Source organism: Quercus lobata, chromosome 12 (assembly GCF_001633185.2).
Source record: "Quercus lobata isolate SW786 chromosome 12, ValleyOak3.0 Primary Assembly, whole genome shotgun sequence".
Lineage (NCBI taxonomy): Eukaryota > Viridiplantae > Streptophyta > Magnoliopsida > Fagales > Fagaceae > Quercus > Quercus lobata.
In genome coordinates this window covers 12045024-12057292 of record NC_044915.1, presented here as the reverse complement: position 1 = coordinate 12057292, position 12269 = coordinate 12045024, and positions in this window count along the sequence as shown.

The window sequence follows — 12269 nt, the reverse complement described above, 5'->3', positions numbered from 1 at the left end:
GGTCTAATAGTAATATTGTCATAAAATGATTCCATTCCATTCTCTTCATGTTGCTCCCAAACAGAATTACTTACATTCCATTCATTTTCATTCATTTCCATTCCTTTATTTTAAAACATCCAATCAAGGTTACTTAATTCCATTCCATTCCATTCTTTTCCATTCCCTTATGACCATTTCATTCCATTCCATTCCCTTCCCTTATGAGCTCCCAAGCGGATTATCTAAAAGCAATCAACTCGAGTAAATTTTAGTGACTAAAAGTGTATTTTGTTTTGTTTTGTGTTTTTGAAAAAGGAAAAGAAAAACTAAATATTATTAAAAAGAAAGAAAGAAGAGGCTGGTGTGCAGAGGAGTTTTAGAATCCAACTATCGAGGATGAAGACTAGTATGAAGTCATCAAGTACCATAACCATTTTCTTGAATAGATCTATAAATATAAAGACAAAGTTTAGTTACAAAATTAGTTATTGCATAAGGCTACAATCTTACTTAATATATTTTTATTGGAGGTGAATTTTGACAAATTTACTATTGGATTGCATCTTCTTCTTATATCCTCCATGTTTGCAAAATTTCTAGAAATTTAAATATCAATAGCTATGTCATCAATAAATTGTTTAAATTGCAAATTTTTGTAATTTAAAATTATGCATAAAATATAAGCTTATAGATCATATAATAAATAATATCCGATTGACACAAAATTTAACATGTGTATTAAGAATATAAAGAACATACAATGCAACGGTTATGCTACAACCAATTTTTAGCTGAACTTTGTCCTAAATATAATTCAAGTTGGGCTTATTTAATACCAAAATAGCTAATTCCAAAAGTCCAAACCCATAGAAAATAATAAATTTATAATTTAACCATTACGGTCTTTGGCCTAAACAAGATTTTGTTGTTTTGTGTTACAATTGAATTTTCCCCCCTTCTTCAAAAAAGAAGGATTAGTTTAACTTGCTTTTGCGGAAATTTTTTTGAAATTCAAAATTATTCTATTTTCAAGATAAGAAGAAAAATATTACCAAAATTATATTCATATACGAAGAATGTGGAAAGTCTTTCAAGCCAATTAATAAAGAAATTTTAGTGTTAGTAATTTTTGTTATGATTTAAAGTGTTGGTCATCGTTTGAGTAGAAACCAAATTTAATTAAATTTGGTCTCTTATTAATGTTTGTAGGCACAAACGTGATTCGTAGTGAAATTTGACTGTGAGCATTTAGGCATGAGATTCAGAAATATCTTGAAGAAATGTACAAGTAAACAATGAAAGAAGAAAAATCTTCTGAAGGTTTATTTGAGGAGGAAATCTATTGAAGAAGATTTAAGAGGTTTTGGTGCTAATACGGATACGGTTGGAAGCCAAGGGGTGTTTGTAAAGGTTCCAATGTCTAGCTTTACAAAGGCTTTGTAAGAGCATTTTCAGCAGATTAGCCAAATTTTTGTACTGTTTGGATAATAAATAGTGACATTTAGTTTTTAGCTACCTATTTTTTCAAATACACTTTCCAGTAGATAATATTATTTCTTCATTCATTCATTATTATTTTTTTTACAACTACACATTTTCCAGCATTTTTTTATTCAATACCTGATTATTATAATAAAAAAAACATTTAAAGAATGAACAGTAGTCCATCAAACTTGATGAGTTACTGTTTATGAGCAAAAAAAAATTCCGGGTATAGAGAGTCCATTAGAAACTATTTTTATGGTGTCACTCTCTATTATAGAGATTTTTATGCATTTAGCTACACCATTGGAGATGCTCTAAGTAAACTATTTGTAATTGTTTTTCTAGTGAACCGGGTCCTCCTCGGAGTGGTATTTCCATTGAAGAGGTTTTTCTTTGATTTATTTTTCACTACCAAATCCTAATCTCATACCTATTGTTTATTGCTTTCACATTTATTGCTTTTGGATTTTTTTTTTTTTTTTTGAGAAACAAAAACACACATATACACTAAGGAAAGGGAATGGAGTTCTAACACACAGAGTAACATCAGATACACCACTCAACTCTTTTATTTTATTTTATTTTATTTTTTTGGAGAAACCTATACACCACTCAACTCAAAAGCAATGGTTGCTTTTAGATTTTGTAAAACACGTATTGTCTAAACTAAAATTTTCAACTTTAAAATAATATACTGTGAATATTATGGCAATCTTATGCTTTGTCCGAGATAAATTGTTTCCATCCATCGTGCTACTTTTAAAAGTCTGATGTCTGTTGGGGGCACCATTTGAAGTCTTTATTTTCTTTAGGTCAAAGGTTCATATGCGCATGTATCAATCTTGTAATTTGCTGTGTAGATTCTTCGTTTTTTCTCTAGTTGGACTGATTTGAAGTTTCAAACTTCCAACAATTTTCATCTTAGGGTCCGTTTGGATACAGCTGAAAACTGAAAACTGAAACTGAAAACTGAAAAATACTGTAGCGAAATAATTTTTAAATGTGTGAATAGTATCGTGGGACCCATTTTTAATGAAAAAGTTGCTGAAAAGTGAAATTTGTGGGTCCGTGAACAGTACACGATGTGTTGTGATTGGTCCAAAAAAATTTGAAAAGTCAAAGTTTGCGGCTACTGTTCATTGAACAGTGCATGAACAGTTGCCGCAAACCCAAAACGCGTGAAAAAAAAAAAAAAAAAAGAAAAGAAAAAAAAGAAAACGCAGACGCAGGATTGGGCGAAAACGCCCAATCCAAACGCACTCTTAGTCAAATATAGCATGAGGGTATATATTATGGTTTGGAGCACTTTGAGTATAGACCGGACTATTTTGAAAATGTACTGGTGAATATTACTTATTTATTCAATACAAAAAGAAAAAAAACAAAGAAAAGAAGAAGAAGAAGAAGTTAGTTATTAGTCAATTAAACTTCAAATGCTTAGTTGATTAACATTAGCCGCCCATCCCTAACCCAAAATGGGAAGACAAGTTCCCATGTACAATTTAGATGTCGGCCCCCACCCAGCGATAAATTTCACCCAACATTTGCCTTTGTTATCAACGCCGTCGCCTAGCTCCAGTGGTTTGGTGATGTGGATACAAGGACAAAAATTTAATACGTGTCTACATTATGTCGGCTCATGTGCATTAGAGTTTATCTTTTCTCGATAAAAATTATAATAATATATGTACCTATATACTTTTTCAAAATAAACCATTATAAGGTAGTGTTAATGGATACAGTAAGTAAGAAATTGTTTTATGTCAGATCATTTGCTTTATGTCAGATTTTTTACTGGCTTTATAGAGTGTGGAACTAACTTTTTGAGTTTCACTTATCACTTCAGCCGTATTTTCAATCTCTCTCATCAATTTATGCTAATTTTTTAAGGAAAAATTACAAATTACACTCCTAAAGTTTGGAGGCGTCAGAATTTTACACCCTGAGGAGGTTTTATAACTTTGATTTTACCCTTTAGAGTTTAAGGGTGTTTGGATTTTACACCTAATATATTAGAATTTAGATTTTACTCCCTAAATTTTAGGAGTTTTTGGATTTTATTTTCTAATTTTGGGGATATTTGGATTTTACATTTTAAAGTTTAAGAATATAGGAGTTTAAAATCAAAATTAGCAGGTAAAATTTAAATTTTGAAATGTCAGAATGTAAAATTCAAATACCCTCAAACTTTAAGGTATTAATATGTAATTTAACTTAAGCTCACAAGAACTCTATGCCGTTAACCTTTCCGATCATTTTATTAGTAGATGGAAAGCAGAAAAGAATAAAGAAACCTGAGTAACTGACCCATCTCTGATTATACGGGACAAGGCCCAAATCCCGTCAGGGCTTCAGAGATAGAATGAGCCCTGTCCTATATATATTGTCCTATTACCCAAGGGGGGTCGTTGGCTAAATTATACCAAGCAGGATTAATTGAGCTTCCTCTTCACCAAAAGTACATCCCAACTAGAAAAAGAAAAAAGATTGAAGGGACAAATCTGTATGACGTACCCTTCACTAGTGAACTGATGTAATAAAATTAGATTTGAATGATATGTTAATTATTTTTTGATATTTATATATATGACACCAAGGAGGTCATGCATGATGAGGATTTTCATCTTATTTGGAAAGTAAATACTCAATAAAAAAAAACATATTCAAAATTATGAATTAGAGTAGTTTAGGATCCGCTTATTTTGCTGAAATTGAAAACTTTTTACCGAAAGTATTGTAGATAAATGTAAAAATTAATTGAAATAGTATAATGAGATCCATGAATAGTATTAAAAAGTGTAGTAGGACTCATAAATAGTAGAAAAAATAAGCTGAATAGTAAAATAAATTGGCAAAAATAATTTTGCCAAACGGACACTTAGTATTAAAGGTAGTGATCTATTTTCATTTTATTCGACATTAATGTTTTCTAAAAAATGAGTTTTTTTTTTTTTCAAAAAGCATTTAAAAAAAAAATGATCTCTTATGTTTGATAAAGACCTCAAAATGAAATAGCTAGAATTGTTTTCAATAGTTTCCATATTGCATTTTAACTTCCTTTATTTAACATAGTATGATATAGAGTGGTTTTCCGAAAAATTTTAGTAGAAAATAATCTCTAAAAAATAAGTCATATTTTTTTAATAGGGTTTTTTGTTAATGAAAAATAACTTTTTTAACTTATTTTTTCTGATGTTACAAAAATAAAAAATAAAAAAAGAGAAAATTTATCCATCTTCTACACCACTTATTTTATATAGTTTCACCCAAAAAGTATGATATCCTCGGTGGAAATAGTAGTAGCAATTGAATGGCTTTTCTTCAAATTAATTTGGAAAAAAACTTTATTTTTATCTTAAGATAGTTGAGTCTAGACTAGAATATCATACCAGTCGAGAGATCAACTCACAAGTCTCAATTTTCAAAAGATACTTATAATCTAGACCTAATTGGCTGACGATAGAGATCTGAAAAAGGTAAATATATAGAATGATTGGTAGAGAACTTTGTGGTGGTGACTATCAGGTCAGGTGTGTTATGAACGCAAAGCATTTATGATGACCAACTGACTATCCCAGTATAGTCTGTATATACTATATACTATATACTATATATATATAATAAGCTCACTTGTCTGGCACACGTGATGCAGCCTAGCAATTGAATGTGCTCGTGATCTTCAAGAGCGCAAGAGGATTAATTTTCGGATTTGAGAGTTGGAATGGGACCCAATTTATCACTACATGCACGGTAACACACAGTTTTCATGCAAGGGAATCCATTCACATGCATGATTATCACTAGCTACAGCATAATTAATGGATAGATTGATAAATTGCTAAAAAGTGAGCTAGAGCCTAGAATGGAACCCCTAAGCAAAATTTTCTTCTCTTGCTTTTTTTTATCACGTGTCTTGGTTGGTTTGCTCAAGCTCAAGAATTAAAGACATGGAAATGATTGAGAGAGCAAAATTAAGATGAACATTATATACCAGAAAGGGGAAATATATAAATATAACATTAAATGTGATGACATTATGAATGAGATTTATTGGTTGTGTACTTGTGTTATAGAAACAACAAATATATATATTTTGAGGATGGAAATGAGTGGATGATCAGACTCATAGAGTAGGTACAATTGGTTGAAGAACATGTCTTATAAACTGGACACAAATTTGTTTGGGAGGATAAGAAATGTTTTAACTTTTCTGGATATGATAGAAAAGATAGAAGAGTGAAAGAATCAAAAAGATTATTTGAATTTATTTACTGTTATACCCTTATTGTATCAAAAGATTATAGAAAATATTGTAAGTGAGAGAGGTAAAATGGTAAATATAATACAACATAATTAACTTTTTATCTCCCACTTTTTCTACTAAATGAGGATGGTTTTTGGTAATCTCAGCTAAAAAACCCTATTTATCTTATTTTTCATCCTCTCTCATTTTCACCACACTAAACAAGAGAAAACTCTCATTTTGAGTATTTTCCTTTCTCCATTTTTCATCCTCCTCTTATTCCACCCCCACAAATGGATTAAGGTCAAAAGTAATCCACAAAAAAAGATGGCAACCCTCCCAAATAGGCAAGCAGTAGCAATTTCAGCACCTCACATATCTTTTTTTATGTATAAAGTTAGACTTATATTTATAAATATTTCAATTGAAATTCGGACATGCTATAATAAGAGGGATAAAGTTTAGCTATAAATTGGTTGTAGTCAAGACTACAACCTTACTTAATATCATTAACATTACTATATATTTCAAAATTCAACCGTTGGATTGCATGTTCTTTACGCTTTTAATATATATGTCAAATTTTGTATTAATCGGATATTATTTACTATATGATCTATAAGATTATAGTTTATGTATAATTTTTTTTGAAAGTTTTAATTTATAGCGTCGGCTTTTGAAGAAAACTCTTTGTCATCAGATTAAAATACCAATTAGTTTTTTTTTAAAAAAATTTATATATATATATATATATATATTTTTTAGTTTATGCATAATTTTAAACTACAAAAACTTGCAAGCATGAAGGATATAAGAAGAAAATGTGATTCAATAGTTGATTTGTCAAAATTCACCTCTATTAGAAGGACATGTGGCATGTTTTTATTTGTGGAGTATATAGTGGAGGAAGAAGAGTGGGATAGAAGATTTGAACTCTATTAAAAAGATATTGAGTAAAACTATTATAGTTTTAAATTATAACTAATTTTGTAACTAAACTTTGTCCTATTAAAAGGAAAGAAAAGGTCAGTAATCTAACTTAAATTGGGCAGATTGATGATCAATTGATAAACATGGAACGCAGGCGGCAGGCAAATTGCTAGAAAAGGGTAACAATTGGACTTGCAGACAATATATGGGTCCTCTATATTGTCCCATATAATCTGAGTGCACCGATTACTTGTTACTTAAAAAAGTTATCATTGCCGAAAGCCTATGAGACAATCTTTAAGATATAGAGAGGGCAGCCAAACTGAATAGAGTCCTTTATAGCAGAAAACTTGCTTTCAATGGAGGGTCCAAGTGAGACGTGGAAAATCACACCAACCAACAAATAAAGAATCTTTCAGTGTAATTTCACATGCCTCTTATCTTATGGAGTAAGAATGTAAGAGCCGACAATCCCACAAAATTATTATTTAAGATAATTATTCGATTCTGCATCAAAGTCATACTAGCCATCGGAGCACCAAAATAATCATATCCCATTTTCGTGTGTTTTGTGTGCTACTGCTATATACTTTATTTATAATTTGAACTTGGATTAATAAAGTTGGTATTTTCACATTCTACAACACATAATTTCCAGGTTTGACAAAATTAGAAACAGAAGATGCAAAAATTATTATGAAAATTTTGGAGGAATTTGTAGGCTTTAATTTCGGGCTGCAAGTTACACCTAAATGGGTGTCATTTCCCAAACTCTACGCTGAGAGGCTTTCTTGGTTGGCAATAAGACATTAATAATTGAAAGAAATGGTAATGAAAATTATTGAGTGCACTCAATGTACTGCACTTTTCTTTTATGTAAATTTGAATTCCACACGTGGATTCTGCACATAGAACCCTTTGTAAGAGGAGGTATAATTCACTGGGTGTACTAAATAATGTCTAGTGAAATGAAGATTCTATTATAAGAAGTTTTTTTTATTTTTATTTTTAGAATCCTATTATAAGAAGTTAAAGTGGGAATAAATAATTTTTTTTTAAAAAAAAACATTAAATTGTCTTCTCTTGAAGACTCCTCTTGAAGAAAGTATCTCCTAAGCCTGCTCTATAAAGTAGCTGTATAGGATAATTAGCTTTTCTTGGACTTTAAATGAGTCCTAAGTTTAAACTCTTTTTTTATTGGATCTTGTTTTTTAGCTCAAGTAGTTCAAAGAGCTACTTAGTACCCGTTTGTTCCAGCGTTTGAAGCACAAAAGTTGCGTTTTCAAAAAAGTCAGTCCAAAAATAGTGTTTGGTAAGTATAAAACGCAACTTTTTGGAAAAAAGTTGCGTTTTATATTTGTGAAGAGAACGCACGTTTGAGTTATGGAGCTCTGAAGGTCCATAAACAAAAAGCTCATGCGCGTTTTGATTTTGATCCGTTGGGCTTCCGAAAATTACCAAATTACCCTTGATTCCTCTCATCTCATCTCTCTGCTCTCCCAACAAATTTCCAAATCCAAACACAAAAAAATCTATAACAAATTCCCAAATCAGCTAAGGAAAAAAAAATCAATCCCTTGCAAATTAGGATTCCTCAAAATGCAAAACAAAAAAACATTAGAATATAGCAAAATGATAGAATTACAGGACGAAATCAAAGCCGAATGCATCAACAACACCGAGCTCTGGGTTCGATCAAATAGGCGAACCCCTCCCAATCAAACCCTCCGACTCCGACTCCGACTTCGATTCCGACCCCATTTTCGATCTCCAAGCCCTTCCCTCTCAGCCACTCGCCGTCTCCGAACTCCACCGCCTCATCTTCGTCGCGCACTCCGATGGATTCTACGTCGCCAGAACCTGAGTGGGATGCTATCGATTCCGCCAAGAACCAACAGACGAAGTGCTAAGAAAAAAAAGAAAAAAAAAAAGAAAAAAACAAGAAAGCTCTGAATGTTCTGGAGTTTGGAGGAATGGCAAGGAAAAAAAGGAGGAAAGAAGGATAAAAAAGAAAAGAGAACAGGTACGTGTGTGGAGGAGAAATTTAGTGGGAAAAAAAAAGGAAAAAAGAATAATGAAATATTATCACAATTTTTTCACAATAAATTTTAAGGGGTCGGTTATTATTAGCTAATATTGGTGAGAAAAAAATAATTTTTTTAGAAAGAGAAAAAACTAATTTTAATAGTATGTTTAAATTAAAATCAGTATCAATTTTTATCACAATATTTTCACAATAAATCTTAAGTGGTAGGTTATTATTAGCTAATATTGGTGAGAAAAAAATAATTTTTTTAGAAAGAGAAAAACATAATTTTAATAGCACGTTAAAATTAAAATCAGTATCAATTTTTATCACAATATTTTCACAATAAATCTTAAGTGGTAGGTTATTATTAGCTAATATTGGTGAGAAAAAAAAAATTTTAGAAAGAGAAAAATTGATTTAAGTATGATGAAGTAGTTGATTTTTAAGTATGAACCAAACTCACATAAAAAAAAAAAAAAAAAAAAAAAGTATGAAATAAACTCCCTTATATATACATTGTCCTTTTTGATAATTTATCCCTCAAATTGTTACTTTTATAAGTGCTAGCCAAACACTTAACTTTTTTAAAAAGTAATTTTTAACAGTTTTTACCAAACACTCAGTTTTTTGAAAATGCACTTTTTCATTATGCACTTTTAGAAAAAGTTAAACCAAACTCACCCTTAGACAGAGCAAAATTTTGATGCTCCAAATTTCATCTAAAATATTCAGTATGACTTATATAATTATATTATTTATACTCTCATATAATGGTAAATACAATTTGTGGATATTGCATAAGTCTCACCCTATGCAAGAGGATGGTGAATTTGGTGTACAAAATAATTTTTCCTAAAGAACAATAACATTTTTTTTTCCAGTTAGACAAATAAACTCTATTTAAGTTTGGAACAAGTATCTTCTTATTTATTTATTTAAAAGTTGTTAACCCGTGCATGGAAAAGTTTAACATAATAAGACTGTTTTCTCTATTTTATTTTATTTTGTGTATATAATACTTATGGTAGTTTTTAATGGATGTTTATTATGATTATGTTTGTATATAATTTTTTTTAGAAATGTATATGAAATTATATGTTATACTATTTAAATAAAATTTGACCTGCCAATATTTTAATAAAGGGTTTAAATATAATAATAGAATTTTAGCTCAATTAAAAATATGTATTAAAATATTGACATGTAAAATTATGAGATCTCAAAAACTTGTATGACTAAATGTTATAAGGTCAACCAAAAGTCAAAATAGTTTTTGCTTCATAGGTATTATAGAATAAATTTATTTAGTAGATTCTAGCTAACTCAACTGGTAAATTCTTTTATTGTCAAACAATCAGAGGTTCGAACCTTGCCTATATCAAAAACTTATTGGTTTCTTAGCATGATGATAAGAAAAATGATTATGAAGTGGATGCCATATATAGGTTGAATTTCTATCCTATTTCTGAAAAAAGGAAATAAAAAAAGTGAATAGATTTATGGGTCATGCTAACGAGTGTCCTTAGGGCACTTAGTACTTTTTTTTCATTTCCTATAAAAACTTGTTAAAATGGATTATTAACCAGTGCCCTTAGGGTACTCGTTAGCATTTCTCTAGATTTATTTAGAAGTATTTATTTATTTATTTTTGGTAATTAATAGGCTGTTCTTTCTTTCTGGCATGTAATTAATTGTTGGGCCTGTAATTAATAGGTCAATATGTGAAGCTTAAATGACAATTTTATTTTGGATTAAAATACAAATTCATCTTTTAAGTTTGGTCAGTTGTTATTTTGTTCCTATAAAATTAACTTGTTTGTCATTATTTAGTCTTTTAAATTTCTGAAAAAATAATTTAAAAAAGTGAATAGATTTATTTAGAAGTATTTATTAATGCATTTTTGGTAATCAAATAAATTTTGTACTTAATGGGCTGTTCTTTCTTTCTAGCATGTAATTAATTGTTGGCCTATAATTAATAGGTCAATATGTGAAGGTTATATGACAGTTTTTTTTTTTTTTTTTGGGTAAAAATACAAATTCACCTTTTAAGTTTAGTTAATTGTTATTTTATTCCTTTAAATTTCTTTTTTTTTTGTCATTATTTAGTCCTTTAACTTTGCAAAAAAGAAATAAAAGATTGAACAGATTTATTTCGAAGTATTTTTTAATGTATTTTTTGTAACCAAATAAATTTTGTAATTAATAAGAAGTGCTAAGTCCACAAAATTTTCACAACATTTTCACAACAAATTATAAATGGTAAGTTATTATTTGATCTAATTTGAATCCAAAACTTAAATTACTTTTTGCTCACACTTAATAACCAATAATAACCTGCCATTTAAGGTTTGTTGTAAAAGTGTTAAAATATTGTGGACATAGCATTTCCTGTAATTAATAGGTTACTCTTTCTTTTTGGCATATATGTAATTAATTTTTAGGCCTGTAACTAATAGGTCAATATGTGAAGTGTGGGGGCTAGTTAATTAGGATGTACTATTAAGGCTGTACTAACTTGGCCTATGGCCCAATCCGAGGACATTAGCTAATCCGAGGATGTCTAGATAAGATTATAAGGGGAAACGGAATAAAGATAAAAGTAGAGATAATATGAGATAAGCCCAACGAATGTCCGAGAAGAAAAACCATCTCAGCAACAAGGGTCCGAGGTCAGTAAGAGTGCCATATCATCATAGACTTTCTTCAAAATTACATCACAACTAAGAGTTGGACATTGGACAAGGGGTAAGAAAGGAGAAGGGCAACAAATATCTTCAAAAAACTGCTACCTCCGCATTAAATGTCTCCCAACTAACTCTCTGGCCGCATTAATATGGAGGTGATGCCTGAACAGTGGTCAAGCAGCCTTACAGCTACTAGTTGATGGTTCTGGGAGGTGTTGGATGGGACAGGAAGAAGTTCTCAGAATCTAACCTATACGTGTATGGTAGGGATGATAACAAGATTGTAGTATATAGCATGGGAAGATGTACTAAAAAAGGGATTGGAGAAGAAATCAAGCAATTTTTACGATAAGACTATGAACTCTTGTAACTTTGTTGATCAACAAGACAATATAATATAAACTCCTCAGGCCACTCCGAGGACAGACTTTCTCATCTTACTTGTGTTTAATAGCCTTAAATTAGCAAATTTTATTATTTTTCTTCTGGAGTAGATTTAGTTTTTTCATCCACGCTCTACAAATTTATTGTTTGGGCTTCTTGGGCTAAAACCCAATCCTATATTGGGTCCAATCCAATTTCAGTCCTTACATGAAGGTTAAATGACAATTTTTTGGGTGAAAATACAAATTCATATTTTAAGTTTGGTCAATTAATGTTATTTTAGTCCTTTAAATTTTACTCTTTTTTTTTTTTAATTTTACTCTTTAGATTTTAAATGTTATTTGCTATTCACCATTAAAAAATATTTTTTAATATTTTAATATTTATTTAAAAAAAAAAAACTAATGGAGCTCCAACTAACACTGTAGCAACAATGTCTTATTGCAATTTGCATATGACCAAGTTCCAAACTCCATTGTTTCACTCTCTTCCCCCAACGCACCCTACCACTACAAAGACACTAAGACCA